This window comes from Erpetoichthys calabaricus, chromosome 17, assembly GCF_900747795.2.
Source record: "Erpetoichthys calabaricus chromosome 17, fErpCal1.3, whole genome shotgun sequence".
NCBI lineage: Eukaryota > Metazoa > Chordata > Cladistia > Polypteriformes > Polypteridae > Erpetoichthys > Erpetoichthys calabaricus.
This window is the reverse complement of record NC_041410.2, coordinates 22,701,343-22,728,161: the sequence shown is the minus strand read 5'-3', so window position 1 is coordinate 22,728,161 and position 26,819 is coordinate 22,701,343. Positions and strand designations below refer to the sequence as shown.

General features: G+C 39.7%; 1 long non-coding RNA gene across 4 annotated transcripts in view; it reads left to right on the top strand.

Moving 5' to 3' along the window:
• Positions 1 to 17,488, top strand: part of LOC114667577 (uncharacterized) — a 63,782-nt gene extending 46,294 nt beyond the window's left edge. For 3 of the 4 annotated variants that reach the window (XR_007933752.1, XR_007933753.1, XR_003718754.2), the window contains 3 exons: positions 6,803 to 6,854; positions 14,531 to 16,014; positions 16,684 to 17,488. This is a non-coding gene — a long non-coding RNA (uncharacterized LOC114667577). Of the gene's footprint in view, positions 1 to 6,385; positions 6,547 to 6,802; positions 6,855 to 14,530; positions 16,015 to 16,683 lie in introns of those variants that run through there. The other variant, XR_003718757.2, reaches the window with a different exon arrangement.
• The last annotated feature ends 9,331 nt before the right edge of the window (positions 17,489 to 26,819 follow it).

The window sequence follows — 26,819 nt, the reverse complement described above, 5'->3', positions numbered from 1 at the left end:
CCTCTCATGTAACAAAAATAAGCATGATAGTTGGTGACTGATAATGGACCCTGTGTAACTGTGCGTAACCTGACATGAACTGGCGTTCTGTCTGGAATTGCTGATTGCCTTGTGCCTAATAAACTGTGTCTCCTCACAAACATATCATTAGATTAACAGTGTTCATGAAATGAATATATGATATTAGTATACCAATGGAAAACAATGATATTGCATCAGTATATGTTAAGTGTTATCTTTTACTCACTTAGTATGTTCACTAGGGCACACTAAACCCATTGAATGTTTCAAAATGTGAATAGTTGATAGCCAAATAATGTGTCAAGGGTCACACTAACACATACAGACTGCCTTAAGTGCGCCCGCCTACATAGGGTCTACTGACTGAAATTATTGAAAGGATTCATATAGTGATTGACACCTTGAATATTTCATGTCTTACCCTGTGAGAAAAGGAAACCAGCTGAGTATACATTTCTAAGCTAAAATGAGCAGTTACTCTGGCAAGTGGCACCAGACCACTGGCAGTCGCACCAGTAAATTCAGGGACAGTTTATACCAACAGGTTGTAATGCTGCCAAAGAATTATGAGAACAAATATTGTAACATAAATGTGAGTGTGTGTATATATATATGTATATGTATATATATATATATATATATATATATATATATATATATATATATATATATATATATATATATATATATATATATATATACATATATATATATATATATACACGTATGCGATATATACAGCATACTATATTTAATTATATATATATAGTATATGTTGCATGCTATATTGTCTAATTGTCCACTGTTTTTAGGAGACATACTATTAGGAACTTCATTGTATTAAATACGCAATACAACAAACTTGGCTGACAAATACATTCTGTGAAGATGTAAATAATGAAGGACAGGAAATAATTAATTGAATTATTGTTTTTTAAATTATTCATTATTTTAAATAATCAAGACAGTTAGTGGGTGGCATATTTGTGTTATGGTTAAAGCCATTGCCTCACATCTCTAGGGTCCTAACTTCATACGCAAACTTGTGCTCTCTTTGGGTGACATTTAAATGTTTGCCCTGTTAATTGATTTTCTCAGATGTCTGTATTTTCCTCCTATATCCTGAAACCAGGCATGTTAGGTTGATTTGTTAACTGTAGATTAGCTCTATATGTGGCATGGGTTCCTGTCTAGGGATGGCTTGTAATTTTTTCCCAAAATTGTGCTTATGTTTCTTGTAACCATTCATTGGAAATAAACGGGGTGAAAAAGTGAAGAAAGTGAGTGTGCTAGCAGATGTTTCAGCACAGTCATAAAGTTGTGCTCAGCAAGAGTGGGACATAAGACCGTGAAAACAAAACTATCTAACCTTTTACGTGTTAATCATATAGCTCTTGATGTACATGAATTTAAGCTGTAAATTCCACAGTTCAGGAATCATACCATCAGAGTATATTGATACATCCGATTATTTCAAGTTATCCTTGTACAAGCCAAAAACACACTTCAACATTTAAATAACAAAATCTTAGTGGAACAGTAAGGAAATTAATTACTTTTACAGATCACATTTCTGGACATTTACTTACTGCATTAATAAAATTAATCTCACATAATTCCTCTGTTAATTTGGCAGCGCCACAGGCATTGACCAGATCTATTACCAGTTTGTCCGGATTAAGTATGCCACCCGGTGGTTTTTTGAAGAATGACAGTTGTGTGATAGAAGCATCTGTTGTAAATCTGCTTACTGTTTAAATTTTGTTAGTTTCATTGTGCAGCATCAATTTGTCATTTTGCCTTATTTTGGGAACAGATGCTCATACAGCATTTTTTTTTCTTGTTTGTGCTACTATGTCGAAGTTATCTTTTAAAATCAAAGCCAACTAAATCCCTTGTAGCAAACACTGACAGATACTTGTTGGGTTATGCTTGTTCATTTATATAATGATTATAAAAAGAAGAAATTATCTTTTTGATATATTTTTGTCACGAATGCTTATGTATTCCACAGGAGTATTGATAATATAACAATAAATGTTTGTAATACAGTTTTGATTTTGTTTGTGTTTTGTTGAGTTTATACTACCTGAAATATGTAATGGAATTTTAAAGGTCCAGTCTGATGCAGTTGATGTTGCTGCTTCCATGTTTTCTGGTGTTTCTTGTCCATCTTAAGGCTGCCATGGAGTTGTTTAGTCAACTTGTTATCCCTATAGCCTGGTCCTTCATTTATTGCTTTGTTCACATTCCAGTGTTTGACATACTCGTTTTTCATCAATTTTTGACTTTGTTTTTTAACAGTCTGCTGCTGAGGTAACTTTAAAATCTTTCTAACCAGTCTTTGTAGAATATGGTCCTCAAGGAGTCAAGTTGTATTTTGAGTACTGCTTAAACAACTGACCCTGAATCTGAAGTGTAACTTGCCTGAGCCAAAACAATTTTCATCAATTCACTAACAAAGTATGTTACATGAGTGACAAAAGACATATGTTGTCTGAGATACATGAGAATGTCCATCCATACATGCATTTTCTGCTCAAGGGTGGTGAGCCAATCCTTCATGCCCTCAGGTATGAGGCAAGCTTCTCTGTACAGGAGAACACATTAGTCCCACTAAGGCACAATCTTGTATCCACATACTTTCTTGCATAGCGTGCTAATTTAAAAACACTCTGATTCACCTAGTATGAATGTCTGTGGGATTTGGTAGGAAATCAGAGTACCCTGTGAAAATCCACTAGAGCATGAGGACAGAATGTAAACTTCACACAGACAATGACTGTTTCAATTCCGGCCTCTCAGAAAGCTGAAAGGAGAGATGCAATATGATCAGACATGCCTTGTGTGTTGGATTCATGCATCCTTCCTCAATGCACTAGTAACATACCATTCTCAAACCCATCTGGTCTGATTTCGAATCATGGGCTGCCATCAGGTGTAGTAATGTTGTGAATGGTAAGAAGATGAGATAAACAAATGCCTAAAACTAAACAAGAGATATTGGTGTTTTGAAAAACAGAGATCAGTATTTGTAAAATTGTACATTTAGAAAATGTTTTAAATTGAGATAAAGAAATTCATCAATTTTCTGAAACAGCTTATTCAAATACAAGGTTACAAGAAGACAAGGACAAAGCAGGAATCAACACATTAACAAGTACTTGCATATTCACTTACACCAGGCAATTTCTATACAGTAATGTGCTGGGGAAATGGCAGTTGTGGTGCTAACAGACTAAAAGAAACTGATTTTTAAATTCTACTTCAATCTTGGGAGTCAGACTGGACTATCTGGAAGAAGCAGTAGAGCAGAGGTCACTGAGGAGGCTGGTTACTATCCTGGATAAAGACTCTCAGTCCCAGTATGAGGCCTTGGCTAAACCAAGGAGCATATTCAGTAACAGACTAAGACAAGTCAGTTGCTTCAAGAAGCGCCATGTGAGTCTGTTTATAACTTCAGCCATCAGGCTTTATCATGAGCCACCATTCAGCTGAGGTGGTATTGTTCACTGTGTGTTGAATGGCACTGAACTGGTCTAGCAGACATATTAACAGACAATGATAATATGTACAGTATACTGTGCCAATGACTCACATCCTGTACTGTGAAATTGAAACTTTTAAATATGAGCAATTCTAATCACTTTACACTTAGTAGATACCTACAGTTTGTTAATTTACATACAAATATGTCTTGTTATACAGTATGTGTATTTGTACCTTGTTTGCATACTTAGGATTATTGTAATTCTTGTTACATGTATATTTGTGCATTTTTTGTCCACTGCTGTAACCCTCCCATTTCCTTGTTATCTATCTATCTATCTATCTATCTATCTATCTATCTATCTATCTATCTATCTATCTATCTATCTATCTATCTATCTATCTATCTCTAGAGCTAAACTAACACACATATCTTTAAGACATTGGAGATAATTGACACGTATTAGAAAAACATGCAATCTCCACCTACAGACCTGACCCATGCCTGGCCCACTTGTAAGTGCACCACCCTACTGTCCATAAAGAAATAGTTGACTAAAAAAAAAGGCAATTTAAAAATCAGTGCGCAAAAAAAGCATCTTTCATTATACTAAGCTAAAATAGAAAAAATGCTTCCAAAAATAGCATAGGCAGCAGAAGGAGTTTTGAAGAAAAGAGGGGAATTTACAGAAGATGCAATTTAGAAGCAGTCTGCTGATAAGAAACAAAGATTTATGAAATATTGGCCAATTAAATGAGATTTGTTGCAGATAGCTCTTTGTAAAACAGAAATGAACTGAGAATTAATTCTCTGAAGAAAAATTACATCTGAAAATGACATAAAGTATGTCATTTGCCTCGGATAAAGCCGTCTGTTAATCAAGTAATAATAAATGGGAAACTGTGTATGTATTCAATACTTTTTTATATATAGGGAAGGGGAGGTTGTTGAAAATTTGATTCAAACAGTGAAAAAGAACATAACATTTTCAGATTTGCTTGATCCAGTTCAGTGTTGATAGTGGCCTTTCCCAGTAGTTCTGAACACAAGGCAGGAGCCAAACCTGGACAGCTTGCCAGTCCTTTGCAGGACTCACTCAGGCACACACTCACGAGGGTGATTTAGAATTGACAGTATCCAAAGTACAGCCAAACTCAAACTCAACAAAGACAGAGATGGGACGTGGGATTTGAAGCCAATAGTCTGGATCCATGAAGCAGCAATATGACCACTGTACCACCTAGCAAAAGAACAAATATTTTAACTCATTATGAAAAGTGGGTTCGACTATGGGCTGCATCCTCTCATGGACTAGAAAGTGAAGATAATGGGTGGATAGTGGAAGATTTGACTTTTACTTAGTTAGTCTCTGTATATAATGCAGCCGGGATTGCCATTGGCTTATGGTGACCCTGGAATTCCATCAAGAGAGTGAACAAATAGATTAAAATGTTTTAATATAAGTGGACAAATGAAAGGCAGCTTGAATAAAGGAAAAACTAACAAAGTTGAAAAAAACTAGATTTCAGAAGAATACAAAATATAAAAATAATTCTAGAAAAAAAACTATTTAAAATTTTTGGTCCCTATCTTACCATCTCATTGGTTGCAAGCAGGCAGAGTTTGTCCCAGCACTGTCAGGTGTGAGGCAGGAGCTAGTCCAGGATGCTGTGACAGTTCATTACAAAGCACATTCATGCACACACCCACACTCACTGCAAGCCATTAGGAATAAATCCAGGTCTCTGAAGCACCAGCATTAACCACTGTGCCACCAGGTTGTCTATGCAATAAGAAAGAAACCTAAAACTGCCCACTTAGGGATTTAAAGGCTAAAAGTAAGGAAATGCTGACATTGCTGTGTGCATTTTGGAAAAATGCAACCGGAATTAGCTAAATTGAGATTAAAATATAGGCCAGAATTGTAAAAAATTAGGTTTTTTTTGGCAGAAGTAAGGATATCAATAATTGGGTTTGCCAGTGAAGCAGCAGATGATTGAATTTCTAATAGTACTGTAAAAATGGAAATTCTGGCAGCAAATAGATTCAGGAAAAAAGACAATCAAAAACAAAAACTGAACTATTCATGTGCAAAAGCATCAGACAGAGGTACAAATTAGAGTAAGGTACAGGGAGAAAAAGAAAGAAAGAAAGAAAGAAAGAGAAAGAAAGAAAGAAAGAAAGAAAGCCAGTTGTCTGTCTGCACCCCCCATTCCTCCTCCCTCCCCAACCCACCCCCCCGCCTGTCTGGAGATCCGATTCAGACGAGATCCGCATTGCGTTGGGGCAGAGCCTGAGACGGTGCTCTGTGATTCTGCTGGCTGGAAAGCTGCGCGGCTCACTATGTACAGCATGCTCAAGGCAGCCAGAGTCATTGATTTCTGTCTGGCTGCAGACGGAGATAGGGGGGAGGCTGGTGGTGGTTAGGGGGGGGTTTAGAGGGGTGTGAGATGGAGAGAGAGAGAGAGAAGAAAAAGCTTTCCTAGGTTTTAGAGCCAGGGTGGAGGTGACAGCGGAAGATAGGAGGAGAAAGACACTCTCACACACACAACACGCATGCCTGTCTGTCACACAAGCCATTCTCCTGCTCTACATCTCCTAGCCATCCCCCCCCCCATCCCCCCCCCCCCCCCTACAGCATCCATGCTCGCTCTCTCTCTCTCTCTCTCTCTCTCTCTCTCTCTCTCTCTCTCTCTCTCTCTCTCTCTCTCTCTCTGTGTCTCTCTCTCTCTCTCTCTCTCCCGGCTTGCTCGCCATCTACTCGTTCATGCACACATCGGTGAAATGCAGAAAGGGAGACGCTGGCAGACACAAATGGCAGAGAGAGGAAGGGAGCCAGAGAGACAGAGAGGGCGGGAGGGCTAAGGTGAGGCGGGGGGGTAGAGCATGGGATTATGGAAATGCTTGCTGGTCATTTAATTCAGAAGCCAGCTGCGGCTAGAGGTGAAAGCCACGCATCATGAGACCCCAGACAGTAGACTGGAGTGAAGAAAGGAAAGGAGGAGGAGGCAGAGAGAGAGAGAGACATGCAGACGGTGAGTGCAGAGGGAGTTGTACCTGCTGGATACTAAATCCAGTCACGAGGAGCCGAAAGAGACAGACAGAGGAGGGGGAATGAGAGACAGGAAGAGTCAGGATTGTCTCCCTGCTTTAACAAAAAAAAAAAAAAAAACGACAGAGTTGGTGACTCAGGTGTGACAGGGAGCATTGAAGCTGCAGGAGGCAAAAGCTTTTTATTTTTTAATTGCATTGTATATAATCTGATTTCATTTCTTTCTTTATTCCGGAAAGGAGACAGAGACATGCAACACACACTTCAGCAGGAAGGGGAAGTTTGGACTGGGTGAGTATGTTTGTCAATGAATTTCTGATTGGGAGGGATGTATTCTCTAAAATAAAATAAATGAAGAGAGTGAGAGAATGGAGCAGCTCAGTCTGAAAGAGTTCACCTGCATAGCGGCTACGCCCTGCGGGGGGCACCATTGGGTTTCAGGTGCTGTAAAATAGGGTGCAGGTAAGATGATAGAAAGGAAGACATGCCGGTTGGTGGAGAGGGGGGCTCAGTGGAGGGTAAGGCAGGTGTAAAGTGCTGACCCCATTTCACTGTAGCTAACCTAACTGCTTGCGCTCCTTGCTGTTTCTTGCTGCTGTTCATCTGACTGCAGTTTGCTAAAGCAGCACATTCTTTGGCTCTTAGCAATTACAAATTCTTTGTGCAGAATCTGTTTTTAACGTTATTCTTCCTTGAAGTGATATCAGGATGAGAATGGTGCCCATTTTAATTGTATTGTTGATAAAATGTTCCCTGTTGGCTGGCAGAATCCCAGCCAAAAGCCATTTAATACAAAAAGCTATGAGGGGGCTTGAATTGTAAAGAAAGAAAAAAATTCTCCTTTTTGTTTCCTGCATCAAATGATATGTCATATGTGCAAATTCAAAATTGTAATTTTTTTATTTATTTATTGCAAATGAAAAACTCCCCATGGGTTGACCGACTAATATTTTCAAGCATTTTATGTGCCCTGACCAAGTTGTACAAAGTGTCGACGCCCAATTCGCTTTGCCGATTCGGCCACCTGAGATTTCCGAGTGAGAATATGGTGACAGGGCTCATTAATCAGGGGACCAGGCAAACATATTGACCTGGCCACAGCGCAGATTCTGAGCTGCCGGGCTTCAACCTGCAGTGAAAGATGGACTCTTTTGTGTTGGGGGGACTAACAATCGTATCTCATGAAGATGTGGGACAGGAGGGATCATAGGCAACCAAATGCAACCTGCAAGGCACTTTGGTCTAGTGTTAGCTGTCAACTTTGAAGCTGCGCAGTCAGCAGCCCTTCAGGAAAGCCATTTGACAGCTGATCCCTCCTCCTTTCTGTCTTTAACCGTGAATTGGTGAACTTCTTCATCCCTCAGCATTTTCCAGTGGGGATGCATCCTCCTCTTTAAGAGCAGTTAATAACGATTGCTGAAAGTAGAATGATAATTTCTAACCAAGGCAGATTTTTCAATTACCTTTTTATACCCCAGCCAGAGAGGGCACCATTTGTGGGGTTTTTTTTCTTTTGGCTTTTAATTTAACTGGTTGCTTTATTTTTCATCTGCACATTTATTTCTTACGACATTTTTATTTTACGCATCCACTAGCATTGTGCAAAAGTTAATTTGTAAAGCAGCAACAAAGGATATGAAAATAAGCTTACAGTTAAAATAGCATGAATCACAACATCTATTTTATTTAAATAAAGGAATTAGGGATTTTAGTGGGAGGGGGTGCAGTACTTACAATGAGCAAAATAAAAAGTGAGGTAAGGACTGCAGGAATTCCATTCAGATCAGAAAAACACCTGCATTTGTGCGACTGCATTCTCCTGTGTCAAGTATCTGTTCACAGCGACAGGCTGCTCAATGAGAAGCCCATCTTTTCAGCCCGTTCCCATTGTGTTTCTGTAGCAGTGGCTCTCCAAAGGAGGGCAAGCAAGACCTCATAATATCCTTCCAGATCTGGAGACCTTTTTGCATTTGGTTTTCCGTATCACACATCATCTCAGAAAAGAGTCAGGCTGATCAAAGAGGTGTCCATCTTTGTGTTATGTTTAGCTCTGACTTAAATGGAAAATCAAGTTGTTCCACAAAGAAGTGATTTCTTAACGCACTGTACTACTTTCCCTCTCATGCTTTCTGTTATAACATTAAAAAAAGAGGACTGGGGGGTGTTACAGGGGATAGCCACATATATTCTAAGGTGTTGGAGCTCCTGTGCAGAGGCTGTGGTTCTCAAGCAGTCAGATCTCTCGTTTTTCTTTTTCTCTTTTTCATCTCCTGTCACTTTTCACCTCTCAGTGCCCTATGCTAATTTTACGCATTGAGGCCGTGAAGTAGTTTTAAGAAAAAATCCATTAATTTTTGTTATTTAATAGCATTATAATGAACACTCTGTAGCTGTCAGTGTGACACTAGCCCTCCCCATTTGTCCAAAGTACTACAATAATATGACATGTAATCCAGTGTTAGATGAATGTTCAATATGAGGAGAAGCCATCATTGATTAACTAGTTACCTAGAAGTAATCCTCTGCATTTTTACATCAAAGCAAGCAAAGTTAATAATCAGTTTAGCTAAGAAGTTAGCCTTTAATTAAAATAAATTTGAAATCATCGCTTTACTGACCCTGTGACCCTTCTAATAGGGAAGAAATGATTAAAAAAATGGATGAATGAATTGGTTTACTAAAAAAGCATTAACGGGTTCAAGACAAATCGATATAATACCGCACAATTCATGGAATGCATATGTATTTGTTTCTGGGGTTACAAAATGATAAATAAATCACATACGTGCAAATCAAAGGTATAAAAAAGTAAAAGAGTAGTTCAAATGTGCTCAGTTGATAGTGATTTATGAAAAAAAATCAAAATCCTAATATGAAATGTTAACATTTTTTGAAATAACAGATACAGACAATTGGGAATCTCTGGCATTTTTAATAGGTGGTCTTATTTGAGGTGGTCTTATTTGATAAAGGGTTTGTTTTCTGTTTTCTGTGTATATGGGTGTTGCCGGAAAGAATGTGTGATCTAAAAATTCATACATTTGACATCTGAAAAAAAAGCTGATTTTTTTTTTCACCCCTTCATATATACGGCCACTTTATTAGGTACACCTTAATTCTTCATGACATAGAATCAACAAGGTGCTGGAAGCATTCCTTGGGGATTTTGATCCATATGGATATGATAACATCATGCAGTTGCTGCACATTTGTCAGCTGCACAAGGTGCTGTGTTGGATTAAGATGTGGTGACTGTGGCATTTGAGTACATTGAACTCATTGTCATGTTCAAGAGACCAGTATGAGATTATTTGGGCTTTGTGGCATGGCGCGTTATCCTGCTGGAGGTAGTCATCAGAAGAAGGGTGCACTGTGGTCTTAAAGGGATGTACATGGTCAGCAACAATAGTCAGGTAGGCTGTGGCATTTAAACAATGCTCAATTGGTAGTAAGGGGCCTGAAGTATGCCAAGAAAATACCCCCCACACCATCACGAAACCACCACCAGCCTAAACCATTGATACAAGGCAGGATGCTTTCATGTTTTTGCTGCCAAATTCTAACCCCATCATCTGAACGTTACAGCAGAAATCAAGACTCACGAAACCAGTCAACATTTTTTCAGTCTTCTGTTGTCCAATTTTGGTGAGCAAGTGCAAATAGTAGCCTCAGCTGCCTGTTCTTAGCTGACAGGAGTGGCACCCAGTGTGGTCACCTGCTACTGTAGCCCATCTGCTTCAAGGTTTGACATGTTGTGTGTTCAGAGATGCTCTTCTGCTTATCTTGCTTGTAAAGAGTGGTTATTTGAGATACTGTTGCCTTTTTTTCAGGTCAAACTAGTCTAGCCATTCTCTGACATCTGGCATCAACAAGGCATTTTCGCCCAAAGAACTGCCGTTTATTGATATTTTCTCTTTTTTGGACCATTCTCAGTAAACCCTGGAGATGGTTGTGCATGAAAATCCCAGTAGATCAGCAGTTTCTGAAACACTCAGACCAGCCCATCTGGCACCAACAACCATGCCACATTCAAAGTCACTTAAATCACCTTTTTTCTCTGTTCTGATGCTCAGTTTAAACCTCAGTAAGTTGTCCTGACAATGTCTACATGCCTAAATGTATTGAGTTGCCACCATGTAATTGGCTGATTATATTTTTGTTAACAAGCAGTTGAACAGGTGTACCTAATAAAGTGGCCAATGAGTGTGTGTGTGTGTGTGTACTTACATGCATAATTACACCCAGTATTTATATATATATATATATATATAAATACTGGGTGTAAGTAGTTCTACTGTGCATCATGTGCTGCCAGGAAAGGATTTGTCTTGAAATAAGTGGATTAGGAAATGAATGGATATTTATATACTGTACATGTATATTTTAGTCTTCAGCACTTAAAATTTGTCTCTTGAACCATTTGTTTCACGTGTGTGTGTGTGCATGTGTGTATACCACTCTATACCATTTCCTAAGCCCATTTAATCGCTGGGGACTAGAGTCTGCCTCAACAAGTATACAGTGCAAGGTGCCATGGTCAGGGCGCCAGATCATCACAGGACGAACACACAACAAAGACACTAGGGTTGATTTAGCATCAGCAATCCACCTAACCTGCATGTCCTTAGACTGTGAGAGGAAACCCACGTAGACATGGGGAGAACATACAAACTCAGAGAGGACCCAAGATGTGAGCCCTGGTCTCCATACTGTGAGGCAGCAGTGCTACCATCCCACACATAATTGTGCATATCTGTGTATGTATGTGCCACAGAGGGCTCCCTGTCTTACATGTTATCAGGGTTCAACCAGTATTCAGGCCCACAGACAATAAATGTTTTTAGATAACTGCTGTACTTATTAAGTAGTGTCTTTCTTACAGTACTGCCATTTTTAACACGTCAATTTTCTTCCTTAAGTCACCATTCGGGGATGGGCGTTTTCATTTCATGAAATGATTATTTCTTTAGTAAGAGTTTTGCTTATTGAAGGTTGGTACAGTTTTTAACATTGGATAGGTTGTGCCTCCAGCAACCATGAATTTGAAATAAGCAAATGCTTTACCAAATTACTTGTTAGTTTGTCAGCAAATATTTATATTGTGACTCTCCTATTTTTGTCTTACTCCATGGCAGCTGTATCTTTTTTTATCCCTTTTAATGATTTTTTTCCTTGGCTAGAAGTTAAAGTGACCCTATTTGATCCTTACGCAAACATCTTGTAACCCATGGCAAAGACAGTGTGTCACATAAATTCAGCCCATTACACACCATCTCCACCGAGACTCCTTGGTGATCAGTCAGTTGTATTCATGTCACAGAAACTGTCCAAGCTTTGCTGGACAGTCAGATCAGGGTGCCACTCAGTTCTGCTCAATCACATTGTCATCTGTGGGTTATGAGTAGACAGGCCTACAGAAAAGAGACAAGAAAAGAGGGACAACTGAAAGGGCCATGGAAAATAAAAAGGTCTCATATGGCGTAGCTTTTACATGTGAGAGCTCCTCAGAGATCTCAGTATTTGATGGATCATCTTTAAAGGACTCAAAATAGGTGACTCTCTTCTTTTGGCCTACTTTTGTGTACCGTAGCAAAGGTCTGAATTCAAAAGTAGAAGCCCTTATTATTAGCCAGTACAGAACATGTTCACCCATTTTATACAATGCCAAGTTGTTGTATTGCCATTGAGAGGGTTTATTTCAAATCTATTTATGCCTCAGTATGAAAACGCCCTACCACCATTGCTTGGCACATTTGATGAGCGGTTTCTTAACTATTACATAATTCTACAATGCTCTGAGGACCTGTGGCTTATGCATTTTTTATCCAATACTCTAAAATTAGAGAATTCTAAAATGTGTTCTTGTAAGCACACCTCAGTTACTGAGTATTATAAGTATGTTACAGTAGTATTAGTATGCTCTTCAAATATCGGTGGCAACTGGAAGTTTCCAGCATGATTTATTTGAAACACATCGAGATACAGCACAAATGTGCACGATGTTGCATGAGTTTTGACATACACTTTAAGTATATTTCAAAATTATAAGGTAATCAACAAGTGTAGCACATTAACTGCTAAAGTAAAGCATTACTGTGTTTGCCTTCAATTCAATTCTGATTACTTTTAAATTTGCCCTTGTTTAGTAATGGAGGGCTGATTCAACCCTGTATACTATATTCAATTATATACTACGTGACCAAGGAACATAGTGCGGCAGTAAAGACTTTGGTACTAGACATTCCCCCCAAATCAGTTTTGTGTTTATGACATTATTGTAGTATTTAAATGACCAACTCCATACAGTTCTTAATGGTCCAACATTTATTTGAAGGGAGACAAAAAATTTGAATTTGTTAGCAGTGTAATTTGAGAAGTGTCTCTTTACCGTAATGAGTTTAGGTACTCCGCAGAACATGAAACTTCTCACCCTGGGCTGGATCCTGCTTTATTCGTATTACTCCTAGGACAGATTGTGCTTGTACAAGTCCATGGCCAGACAAAAAAACAAAACAAAAACAAGTCTAGTAAATAAATAATTGGATTTTGTTTGGGGTTAATAAAATTTCCACAGCTTTATTGCAATCCAACATGATTCCTGGCACAAAATCAAAAATCAGACATGCTGTTCAGTTTGTACACGTAAGAAAGTGAAACTTGACGACTTTATGAGTCTCCCATCCTCCATTCAGTGGAGGCAGTGTGCTAATTAATTACGGATTAGGAGTAAACTAGTTCATATCCGACTGGTGCCTATTCCCAAGTGCTAGGGTTTAAAGCATCAGCCTTGGTGTTTTGTGTATTAATAACACCTGCGACCTTAAAAGATGAGGTTATGAAAATGGGAAGGAGGGGCTTAACTTCTTTTTTTAAGTAAGATACTGGCAATCAATATGAGCAATCACACAAATTAGGCATGTGTTTTGTTCATTTTTTCAGTTCAAAAGGTCAGAAACCTATAAAAGGAATTTCTGCAGAGCTAAATTTAAAGCAAAATGTCTTGAAAACAGTGAAAAGATCAAATGCACTTTTTTCTTTTTTTTTATCTAATCATTTAGTTTCTGGACCTGCTTATTGTATGTACACTGGGAGCAAAGCCTATCTTGACAGCATTGCATGCTGGGCAGGAGCCGACCCTGTACATGGTGCTACTCTATCACAAGACACAGTTGTGCATACAGCACCAATTTAGAGTTGCCAATCAACATAACAGACATGTTATGTGGAGAGAGGCCACGTGTGCACAGGGAGAACACGCAGACCCCTTAGTGACAGTGACTAAGCTGGGGTTGAAATCTTCAGCTGTGAAGGAGCATAACTAACCACATTGCCACCATTGTGTGTGTGTGTGGTTTTTTTTTCCTGGAATGCTGGAATGCGCATTTACTGAACCTGCAGGGTCACAAGGGGCCTATCAAACAAACACTAGGTGCAAGGTGGGAACCATTATTGAAGGAGCTACAGTTTACTGAAGGACACAGTCACAATTATTCATTCCAGACTAATCTGGGGTCTTCAGTTATGTTAAAGAGGGAGGAATCAGAGTACTAGGGAAAACCCATGCTGGCATCTGGACAAAATGTTACCTGGTCAAGTTCAGGTCCTTGAAACTGTAAGGCTGCCGCAATACCAAACTGCCTTGTAAATATTTAATTTAATGTTTAATTAATGCAAGGTTTACTTGGATTATAATGTATATATTTTTGCATTAACTGTTTTAATTAGACCTAGAAGACTTTTTTTATGTGCTTAACATTGCTAGTGTTTTACTGTTTGAATGGTAAGTGTGGTTATACAAGTGTCAAATTTGCCCAGTAATGGGTGATGGAAGAATTTCCAGATATCATTTTTCTGAGAAGTATGAAATATATTTGTTTATTTTTTTCTCTGAATATCATACCAACATTTTAAAGGTATAATTAAGAATCTTCTCCTTTAGATTGTTTCTTTTTTACTGTTGTTTTCAGGGCACCTTAATTCATCACATAAAGATCGACATACCCCATCTTTACAGTATCTTCACTTACTGGTCCACCTGCCACTGTTTCCAGGTTCCGATCATTCTTTTCAAGTAAAGGCTTAATCAGTAAGTTTCATCCTATTGTCGCCATTTCGTAATTCCTGTAAGTAATATGTTAAACAAATATAACTGGTAAGTGCTTACATCTCAAGAGAAAATGTTTGTAACTACTTTTTATAAAACAATTTGATTTAGTTTTCCTTGCTGTAGTCAGAAGTAAAAGGCAAACAAAAAAAGTTTGTGTTCGGGGCTGCTTGTGGCCATTGTCCGTAGTGCTGAAATTTCACATACACAACAGTCTGTTCTCACTCTTTCAAAAATGAACATTCTGTTAGACAACAGAAGTTGAAGGACACAATTTGCTGATGTTTCTCAGAGTAAGGCATTAACTCAATGTCCGAGCTCAATATTATAACCCTGAACTTCTAACTTGTAATATTCCAGTTATGCTCAGTACTGCTCATTTTACTTCCAGCCTGTGATTAGGGTGGTATTGTTTCAGATCAGGAATTATGGCAGTCCAGTCCCTTACTTACACTTTTAAGGTTGATTATGAATCTTTTGCTTTAGATTTATTATTATTTTTACTATTATTATTATTTTCAGAGCCCCTTCATTCATTACATAAAGGCGACATACCCCACCTTTACCGTATCTTCACTGTTCTGTCCACCTGTTGTTGTTTATTTCATTTTAGTACTTTTTCAAAATATTTTTTTGTAATTGGATGCTTAATATAAAAAAATCAATCACTTCAGATAATTCAATATGACTTAATGTACTATTTTATGTAGTCAGGGAAGTGCTGTGCAAGCATATATTTGCGCAAGATAAAAATGAATATGGATTATTTTCACACTGAAAAAATAAAAAGTCAGTGGCACTCAGTTTTGTCTGTATAGCCTTCACATTGATCACCTTATTAATGTTATACAGACAAAAATATTGCGTCTCAATCCATTTTTTTATTGTATATGTAGTGCATTCTATCCTTGGTAGCTGTTCAGGCTTTTGAGAAGATAAAGTAATGAACAATCACTAAGAATGTGTCTGATTTGAATCCAAAGAATGTCACTATACATAACTTAATAACCCTGAATGGTGGTTTCACCATTTAATTGTGCAAGAAACACCAACTCAGAAACTTTCTTTCAAATTGGTCTTACAGTCTGGAAAGATTTTTTCACTTGGTTTTTGTATTGCATATTTACTTTTAGCTGATGATAATTTTATCTTAATAAATTACATGCTCCCATTTATTGGTCTGGTGAATTGTGCTGTATTTGGTTTTGTGTATATTTTAGCATATTTTCAACAAATTAGCCTCCCTTTTTAGATTTAATGTCCTCTGCGTTTTCTCTTCTCTTTGTTCTTAGCTTTATTATAATTTATTTCACTGGTGCCATTATTCTTATAAGACTGGGCTACATTGTAATGGTTTACAGTTTTTGTGTTTTGTTTTTTTTTTTCCTTGCATGAAATACATTGGGTCACACAGTGAGGGAGCTGAACTAAAACATTTTGGTTTAAATTCTAGTGTCCTGGCCACTACACTACGCCACTTGTGTCAGACTCATTCTATTTCTGCACAAACTGCAATAAGCACATTCAGAGATGAATTGGCAGATTAATGCTGTGGTTTATTACTAATCTAAATTAGTTTAGGGCGAGATGTGGCACTAATTGGTCAGTCTCAAAAAAAGAGCAGAGGTAGAAAGGAAGGCGGAAAAAAACAGAGACGGCTTGGGAGAAGCAACAGAAGTGTGGCTGTTTAGGCTAGGGAGGGTTAAGGCCTTCTCACATTACACGAATTTTCCAGCAATTTTTACTGATAGACGACAACCAATGAGCACCCACCTGGAAGTGCAGAGCATATAATGCAGCCACAAGAAATAAGGAACACAGGTTTTTTTGTTTTGTTTTTTTTGACCTGATATACAGAAGGGAGACCCACCATAACAGAATGGAAAAAAGGAAAAAAAACAAGGGCAGAGTTTGCAGCTGAATTTGCTGTACCTGTAAAGCATTTGCGCAATCATTAGCTCAGTGAGACAGCACGGTATTGGCTCTCAGAAAAAGGGACGCGCTCATGATACTTAGGAAGTGCATTATGAAGTTGTATAATATGACATCTACAAAATCAGCAACTGTTTTTGTAAGTGACACCCTACAGCCGATGTCATATTTCATGATTTTTAGTCAGGAAGGATGTCAACCTTGAAGGCAGGAGTCATGTCACATTACATGACTTTTAGTCAAAGAGGATGTCAAGCTTGATGACAGCAGTCATGTCACATTACATGAGTTTTCCAGTGATTTTCAGTCACAAACATCCATTACTTTGTCTTAGCAAGTCTGAGGCTCTTCCCGTGACCACCAGTCATATAGTCTGATATGCCCAGAGACTCTGTGAGTTTTCCTGACAAAAGTGATTTTGTCTTAAATCATAGGAATGAGCTTGTGTGTATGCACCAACGTGGAATAAGGAACGTGGGTATTTTGGACATATAGAAGAGAAGCTTGTCTATCTGATGTTTTATGTTTTACATACCACAACAGAATGGAAAAAAGAATAAAGGACAAACATTTCACTAAAATTTGTCATACCTGGAAATCATTCATACAACACCAGCTCTGTCAGGCAACATGTCATTGGCTATTAGAAAAAACGGTGAGCTTATGATACTTTGGAAATGTGAAACTGTGCTGGAAAGTTGTCACAGAGTCATCTCCTACAATTTCTAGTCGTGAAAATTGACATACTCGGGCAACAAGACCAGCAAAGGCAGTCGTCAAGTTTGACATTCCCCTGCTCCGGCTAGAAGTTGTGTAATGTGACGCTGACTTATGATTTCACATTAGATACTCTCATGAGAGTAATCAATCTAAACGCCTACAAATCTATGGCTTAAGCCTACATATGCCATTACAGAGTGGTGATAAGCTAGTGCTTCTCCTGGAAACGTCAGATGTAAGGCAGCAACATAACCAGCCTCGGATGTGACGCTGGTCCATTACAGGGCATGCTAAAGCACTGACAAGGCTTCATTCACAATGAGCCGAATTAAACTCACCAGAAAAAGCAACCTGCACCTGTGAATTGGGCGAGAAGGAGAAGCCAGCAAAAAGCTGAGGCAGCCGTAGAGAGGAGATGCAAAGTTCATGTAAACATTAGTGAGTGAGTCGAGATTTGTTATGCAGTAATGCTAACCAGTATGTTGCTGCGTGACATTTTTGTGTTAATTTTGTTGTAAATCCTACAATTTTAATAGAGTTATTTATTCTCTTTTAATTCCACACCATTAGATCAATTAAACAAGCTTTATTGCATATGTCACTATTCTACAGTAAATCCATGCAGAGTGCCCTGCACAGTATAACTGTCTCCATTTATTAGGACAGATGGCTTTGAGATCTCATACTGAGCTGTGGACTAAACCCGTGCCCTCAGCCGCTTGATCACACTGCATGGACTGAGCCCTCCTGGTTTTTTTTTTGTTGTGTGTTTTCCCCAACTTGTGACAAGAGATGTTACCTTGCTTATCTCAGCATGCCTCCCTGTCCCTGAGACCCTTAACCTGTGAGATTACTGTCGGTCATGGGTGAGGTCCTCGGGAACTGGGTGACACGCTTCACATCCTCACCAACTGTGGCAAACTCCAGTGGTCTCCTGGGCTCTTCAAAGTTAGCTTCTGGAAATATGTGAATTGGTACCGGCAAGAAGAAATATTCCATGGACTCTAGCCAGATGACTTTGTACAGGCTGTGGCAGGGTTATACAATGGAAAGGCAGATCCAGAAACAGCCATGTGGCTAAGAAGAACTCCTTCTGTTTTATTTTTGAAGTGATTTTTCTTAAATTTCATAATTAGGAAGAAGTGGCCTCATAACCACATTTACTTTTACCCCATGCTGACCTGATTACCTTGATCACCTACCCTTGCAAACCCTAGACACTGACAGATTAAACGTACTTCTCCAATGTGTTGACCTCCGAGGGAAAATATGTCGTTAGCGTGACTGTGACTTGACCCATCATGCAAGTAGAACATTTTGTTGTCTTAGAACTACTTTATGAGACTCTTCACTGCTCTCTTTCAAATTCAGAACCAGGCGGTGTCATGATTAGGCTTTTCATAACCAGTACTTGGGGATATCTGAATGAGAAGAAACTGATGAGAAGAAACAAGCTGCATGCGGTGTCCAGGCTTTCAGAAGTCCACCGTGCTACATCTGGGGGCAGGCTGGATTGGTTGTCTTTGTGCTTTGTTAAATCTGGAAGACTCCAAAGGTCATGACCCCACTAAGTTTTCATCTTGAAGGAAACCGTCTTTACAGGAAACACCAAGGAACTAATACACAGCGTGCTGGCCATGTTTGGTTTGCAGGAGATACTGACTGGACATACGTTAAGTAAGTGAGGGGCACAGAATGCAAAGGGTGTCCCATATTAAGAGTAACACGACAGCAAAAAAAAAGGTTTGAGACCTGCCAGTTGTGAACATCACCTGAGGAGCCGAGGTTGTAAAACTAGTGCTTTAAAGATCTCATCCCCAGGCTGTGGATGAGTGTTGTACAAAAAGAAACCAAAAAGGATTACTGAAATGTTAGTATGTGGATTCTAACCACACTTTGTAGAAGGTCTCATCGTGTCTTTACATCCAGGGTCTGAATGAAAGTCCAGTGATACATCAATCTGAGTCGTCTCTTATTTTATAGTGAGCAGTATTACCAAATGATTACATTACAATGGGAAATATTAAGACATTTATTTTCCTGTAAATGCCTTTAGTCCAATTCACTGTGTATTTATTAAGATATATTTGAGTTCACATTTAGTCTGAGCAATGGTGGTGATCATAGCTAAATTGTGTCCGATTCTATTAATAGCCAAAGTGCTAAAAATCATTTATTTAATTTCTTCCCCTACAAGGTTCTGAATCTCCTGGGAGCTCTTAAAGTGCAGCTAGCACTCGGCCAGAATTCAAAAAAGTTATTAGTCACAAATCTGTCCTCTCATGTGAAAGCAAGCAATCAAACTAATAATGTGTAATATTTCCAATTAGGCAGCAGATTCACAAGAATCAAATGTGTTACCCCAAATCAGCCCAGAGGAAGTCACTGCCACTGAATTAATACGTTGAATTGTTTTCATAAGAGATAGATAGATAGATAGATAGATAGATAGATAGATAGATAGATAGATAGATAGATAGATAGATAGATAGATAGATAGATAGATAGATAGATAGATACTTTATTAAACCCAAGGGGACATTCACATACTCCAGCAGCAGCATACTGATAAAAAACAATATTAAATTAAAGAGTGATAACAATGCAGGTATAACAGACAGTAACTTTATATAACGTTAGAGTTTAGTATAAGAGCTGTGCTGGGTGGGCCTGTTGTTGGAACAGATGTGGCTGGGAATTTCCTTTATTTGCTGCAAAGCGTTAATTTATGTTAAACTTTACTCAGCAGTAGCAATTCTGGAACCATAAGAGATTAAGCCTTCACAAATTATACAGTGTTGCATAGACAGTGAGATGTCTCAAAATGTGACAAATCACTTAGAAGACTTGACCAGTTTGATTTTAAAAATATCACCAGCGTGGTTCAGTTGCTGCCTCACAGGTCCAACAGCCTTTCCACCTGCACTTCAGGACAGGAATATGTTTTTTTTGGCCTGGAAGTACTTGGATGGGAGAGCATCTTGGAAAAGCTTGGGTTGCTTCTGGAGTGCTTCAGTTGGAGAAATGATCTGATGTTCATACCAGCCGGGCTTGCAGCGCCGAGGTGATCACACCTGTAATACCCATGGTGATATGTATTTGGTTACATTTTGGAACCTCTGAATTCTGGTAATTAGCTTCATGCACATCTTATAATACCTCACACCTTTTTAATGGCTCGATCCTCCAGTGGCATCAGTCTATGCTTTTACTGGATTTTTGCTGCGGTACTCATTTGCACCTCCCCGCTCTGTCCATCTCACCTTCTCCGCTTTACTACTATCAGGTAAGAATTACTCAGTACTGTCCTGAAATAATCTCATGATAAACTCCTGGATATTAAACAGTTTGTCCAGTTTGCCAATGGTCAGACTTGAATGTCCTAAAAGACACTGGCGGCACCCAAAATATCGGGTCAGGTCGCCAACACCAGCGGGCTGCGAATGGAAAGCATTTGTTCAGCAACACGCCATCCTACGCCTAAGAGATGTTGGTGAGGCCAGCAGGGGGCGCTTACCCTGTGCTGTGTGTCAGCATCCCAATGGCCCAGTGCAGCGAAGGGGTCACAGTGCTGTTGTCCTTCTGATGAGACATAAAACCGAGGTCCTGACTCTCTGTGCTCATTAATGACCCCTGGGCATTTTTGCCAACGTATTAATTGAGCAGGGTGTATTGCTTATTATTTGGCTGAAGCCTTTATCCAAAACTTGAGAGATACGGTTCTTTTATTTTTTTTCTTGCTTAAACTCACACAGTGTAAATAGCAGGACTTGAACCCACAACCTCAGCAGTTGATGTCCGAAGCCTTAACCACCACACCACCCTGCCTGTACCCAGATGTTCTGTCTAAACTGTCCATGCACAGCCACATCCATTATGACCCGTACTGGCGTACCTCCTCTCCCACCCCTAATAGCTAATGTTCGGTGAATGCACCAGCGTCTGTACAAATGGCCTCATCCGGATGGATGCTGCACATTGGCTGGTAGTTGAAGTGGCTCCCTTACCGCCTATGTAAAGTGCTTTGAGCGGGTGACAAATGACTATGCAATGGAGGAAAAGTCCTGTAAGGTGACATGACTTCAGTCGTCGAGCTTGACATCCTCTCTGACTAAAAGTCCTGTAAGGTGACATCGACTTTAGGGTGCCACTTAAAAAACAGTAAAAGGGGAATGTCAAACCTAACAACTGCAGTTGCTGATTTTGTAGATGTCATATTACACGACTTCATAACAAATTTCCAGCACAGTTTCATATTTCCAAATGTTATCAGTTCCGTTATGCAGTCTGCTTGTTCCCGCAGTGTCTGAATTGTATGAGAGCTGATTAAAACACACTCATTCTCTTTAAGACGTGTTATTTTTTTTTCTTTATGGGTGATATGGTGGTATTGCATGGGTTCAAGGATCAATGTCAATGTGTACTTTGCATGTTTTCCCTGTGCACATTAGGTGCACAATGGTGACTCATTATTGGTGGTCTCCAACAGCGTCTCCTATCCCATGTTGGATGCTGGTGCTGCCTTTACACAACCCTTGCAAAGCAAAATGGGATTCAAATTGGTTAAAAACATCTAATCACGAGGAAACAACCTTATTTCAATTTGGCTTCTGATGTTTGGAGGTATACTGTGGGCCTATGCCTCCACGTGACAATGGAGGTCATTTGTCCCAGGATGGCAGACAGTAACTTGACAGTCGTTCTCCAGACAGCACCTTCCAAGGTAAGTCATTGACCAGTGGAAACCATGCAAATGTGACAGGAGCTGACAATAATTAGCCCCTGGAAGAGTGAATGTAGGCAAGTGTGTGAGGCCGCGTTAGACAGTTGTCTTGTCCATAGTTCTGTTAATCAAATTATCCATCCATCCATCGTCAAACCCACAGGGTTACAGGCGGCTGGAGCCTATGCCAGCAAGCAGTGGGCACAAGGTAGGAAAAAACCTCTGAACAGGGTGCCAGTCTACCACAAGAGGCACACACACACAGTGCCAAGTGCAGCATCACCAGTGCGCCCAACCAGCATGTCTTTGGATTGTGGGAAGAAACCAGCACACGGGGAGAACACACAAACTACTAAACAAATTATTAAAGGTCTAAATTATGCGCAAGAACTAAGAAATATGACAAACGAGAGGAGACCATTCAGTCCACCAGGCTCGTTTGTTCAGCTAATAGCTAAACTGTCCCGCTATCTCATCCTGACACTTGATAAAGGTTTCTGCTTCCACTACAAGGCTCACTGGCTTGTTTCAGATTCCCACAGCTCTGTATAAAGAAGTGCTTCCTGGCATCATTCTCAAATGCACTTCCCTTTAATTTCCAAATACTACTCCTTTAATATTTCCCATGGCCCTGAAATTGAATTAAGCAGGGTCTGTGAATGGAAGCCCAGTGGCGCAGTGATTAGTGTGGTGCTGCCTCACAGTTTCAAAGCCCTGGAGGACTTAGTGTGGAGTCTCCCGAGTATACAGAAGTGCATACATCATCATGACTCGGGATGACTAAATGTGGATGGGTGTGTGTCTGCCACTGCCCTGTGAGAGAAAGGCACCCCTAGTCATGGTGGGTAAACCCTCCACCCAGTACTGCCAAGATGGGCACAGGCTCCCCAAGACCCTGAAATGGACAAGCAGGCTAAAAACTACATAGATACGTGGGTGGATGGGTGGGATCAGTAAATGCATGGATATTAAAAAAACATTTGAGTCGAATTAACTGCGCAACGGTAAGAGTATAATTAAAAGAAGTCTTAAACGTTTTTCTGTCACAAAGAATCCGATTATTTTATCAAAATGTGTTGAAACAAAGAGGTCATTTAAGGATACTAAGTGAACACAATACCGTAACTTCTGTGAAGCCCCACGTCTATCCCCGAGAAAACGTCAGGCCTGGGAAAATAAAGATTGACGGGAAAATGTGAGAAATGGACTACGAAGCATCGCCGGCAGCCCTGCCTGTTCGCCGTGTGCGGATCTCAAGCGAGTGTGGCGCTGATGACGAAAAAAAAGGCAACTTGGGAGGTTTCTAGCAAGACAAGGAGCTCCGGCTGCGGGAGACAGTCGATACGGCTGATGCGTTCGTTCTCTGGCGTTTTATACCTTTGCCGATATTCAAGAAGAAGAAAAGAAACAACGCGCGATCGGGTATTCAACAATAGATTAGCGAACTGAGGAAAGACACTTGTGACACTGTTAGACAAGTCATGTCCCCTTAAACGCAACCCCCCACCACCGCCCCCCAAAAGACAAGACGACTTGGAATGAAGCGAATGGAGAACGTGCCAACGAGCAGCCCGCCTGAGCACCGACAGCAGCGCTGCATCGTCGCCAAGACACCGGCAGTCAGCTGGGAGGTCCCTAGCGCAGCCTTGGCGTTGCTCTCCAGCCGCTCTTCAGTTCATGACCCTGTCTGGCTGGAATGCCCCAGAGGTCACCGACTAAATTAAAAGGAGCAGGCAGTGTGTTCGGCAGCAGCGATGTGGTTAAAAGCTTCAGCGGGTCTCTTGCCTGCAGACAGAAGCAGTCTTTTGCGCATTATTGATTCAGCTGTCTGTTCGTAGACAGATTAATGCATTAACACCCCTCTATTCTCCACCGCTAAAAATATATTAATTCACTGCATCAGCCGACCCGTCTGGTTTCCATGACAACAGCAAGAAAGGCGCGGGGGAGGGAAAGAGGGAGGGGGTGATTAGCGCTCTCTCTCTCTCTCTCTCTCTCTCTCTCTCTCTCTCTCTCGGTCTCTCTCCCTCTCCCTCTCTCTCCCTCCCCCTCCACCATCTCTTTTCCCCGCTGCATCGTTCTCTCCGTCCCTTTCCCGATTCTTTCCGTTTTCGCATTTTTTCTCTTTTTGATTTTTTGATTTTTTTTGCCTTTTTCTGTCTGTCGCTGTCCCTTTTTTGTCTGTCATATTTCTTTAACCCTTTGCGTCCACCACTAGACGCTTTGAAGCCTCCACTCACGTGTTCAATGTATTTTCGTTGTTCTCGTTTAATTATTTCATATATCCCTGTTTATGTCAGTCATATATTTTGAGCTGCATCGTTTTTTTTTTTGCCTACTTTTTGCATTGCGCATTGCTTTCAGTTTTTAATTTTGTATCCCTTATTTTAAGTGTTACTCAGGCTTTGTTCGCGCGCATATTTTTATTCCGTTTGGTCGGACATGGTTAAGCTTTCTTTCTTTCTTTGTTTCTTATCCAATTTTCCAGTTGTACATTTTAATAATCTTTTCTTTTTAACTTTTAAACTTAAACAGTATTTCTACACTATTTCTGATTCTTCGTTTTAGTCTTTATTTTCCTTTTAATTTTCATTTTTTCATTTCTATAACTTGTCTTTTTTATTTTCAAACCAGTTTTCTACAAAAATGCATTTGTGTACATCTTTCTTTCTTTCTTTCTCTTTATTTCTTTCTTCTCATACATCACCTTTACATTCTTTTCCAATCATTACCAATATTACTTTGACTTCGTTGTGCACGAGATTAATTTTTAAAACCTTTTTCTCTCTTGAATTTGGTTGTCTCTCCATCTTTATATTGTGAATACTGTCGTGCTTTTTTTTACTTTCTCTCCCTCCGCTGTTCCTTTTTTATTTTTTGTCTGCTCACCTACTCCTCTCCTCTTCCTTTGTCTCGCTCTCTTTTCTCTATCCTCCTCTTCTTTTGTCTCTCTTTCTCGCTCGTGCGCACTCTGCAGTGAAAGTACCGCAATGAGGACAGCGAGAAACTCGGTCGCCAGGGGAAAGAATCTCAACTTTTTCATTTAAAGGAAAATGAGATTGTGTTTCTTTATTTGAATTAAGTGAAACATTTTATATTTTAGTTTTCTTTAATAAGAAACAATTGAGAAGTATTGGGAAAGATGTCATTTATGTTTATAAGTAAGATATAACAGTAGATAGATAGATAGATAGATAGATAGATAGATAGATAGATAGATAGATAGATAGATAGATAGATAGATAGATAGATAGATAGATAGATTTGTAAGGCACTATATAACAGACAGATATATAGAAAGATTGAAGTATATGAAAGGCACTATATAAAATGTATGGGCGGTAATAATGGGTAGGGTTTTAGAGATGTTATATAGATATACAGATGTTATTATTTGGCTCTCACTTTACAAACAATAGATAGGCAAATTTTCATAATATATATGCATGTGTCTAACAGTCTTTAGTTACATATAGTTGACATATGAAAAAGATCATTAATAAATGAATAAAGTTTATGTCAGTATCTAATAAGTATAAGAAAGATTGTTTTATATGTAGCTGTGGCTATCGGGCTTTACACATGGCTGGTGAAGATGCTTCTGTATGTGTCTTTCAAACATTTTCCGATAGTTAGATATTAAAGGCGCTATATACAGTACTAGGTAAACAGAAGAATAATTAAACAGGCTTTCACTACAATAGTCAAACGCATTCTCTGTCTCTGCTGTATCCCTTTGCGTGGCCTTTGTGTTTTAGAATCCAGCCAGTTTTCAGACTTCATGTGCCAGAACGACACATTGCGTAAATCGGAGTTTTATTTGCCTTCATCCCCTTTGACGTTAGGTCTAATAAAACAATGAAAAATAAATAATTGATGTATACAGAAAATGTGTTAAAGTGGTGCAGTAGTGATGAGATCAGGTGTTAATGTCGGTCAGGTATGAGACAGGAAGATGTGTTATGCTGCGACCGTGTGATGACGTGTAATAAAAAATAAGTTACAAGAAACGTAGTTGGGACAATTAATACAGTTGAATATTGGGCAAAATAGAATTCTTGTGACAAATGTCGTTCATATGTGTTGGGGACGTCCACTAACAGACCCCCTGCTCTACTGAGATTTTGACCGGACCCTCCCCATCTCACCGTAGGACTGCCGAGTCAGTGAGCCACGCAGGGCTCCACGTTAACCGAACTCTTCGAGGCGGGGGCTCGTTTACAGCCCACTATGCGGAAGGTGTGACCTGAAAAGATGCGGCCATTTGTATTCTCGTTTGATTTTGGCTCTCCTTTCATTTACCTCTTGATTGCATCCTAGTTTTTCTTTCTGCTGTTCGCAGTAGACTGCCCGATCACCAGGTCGATTTTTTCCGTCTGGTCGGTGTGCAGTCACCGCTGAGTACGAGTGGACAGGCAGTGATGGCCGGCACAGCGAATCGGCTCGCTGTAAACTGCATTGCATTGCATTTAACAGCTTTGCTGGTGTCAACTGTAAACCATTGCTTGCGTGAAGGAGTTCAATCCACAAGACCTTAAAAGAAAACGGCTAAGTGGAGACTAAATTAAATCACTTAAACCTGTAAGCACAGCTCTTAATTTCAGTCGGCCCCGGAGACTTGACGAGAATGTGATCGCGGGAGCGGCGCGACGTGTAATGGCAGTCAATCGGCTCTTTTAGGTGCCACTCGGGGATCATTCCCTGATGGACCACAATGTCCATTGTGTAGGATGGTTCTTTAAAGAAAGAAACCGTTCTCGAGTCAAACTATATCTAG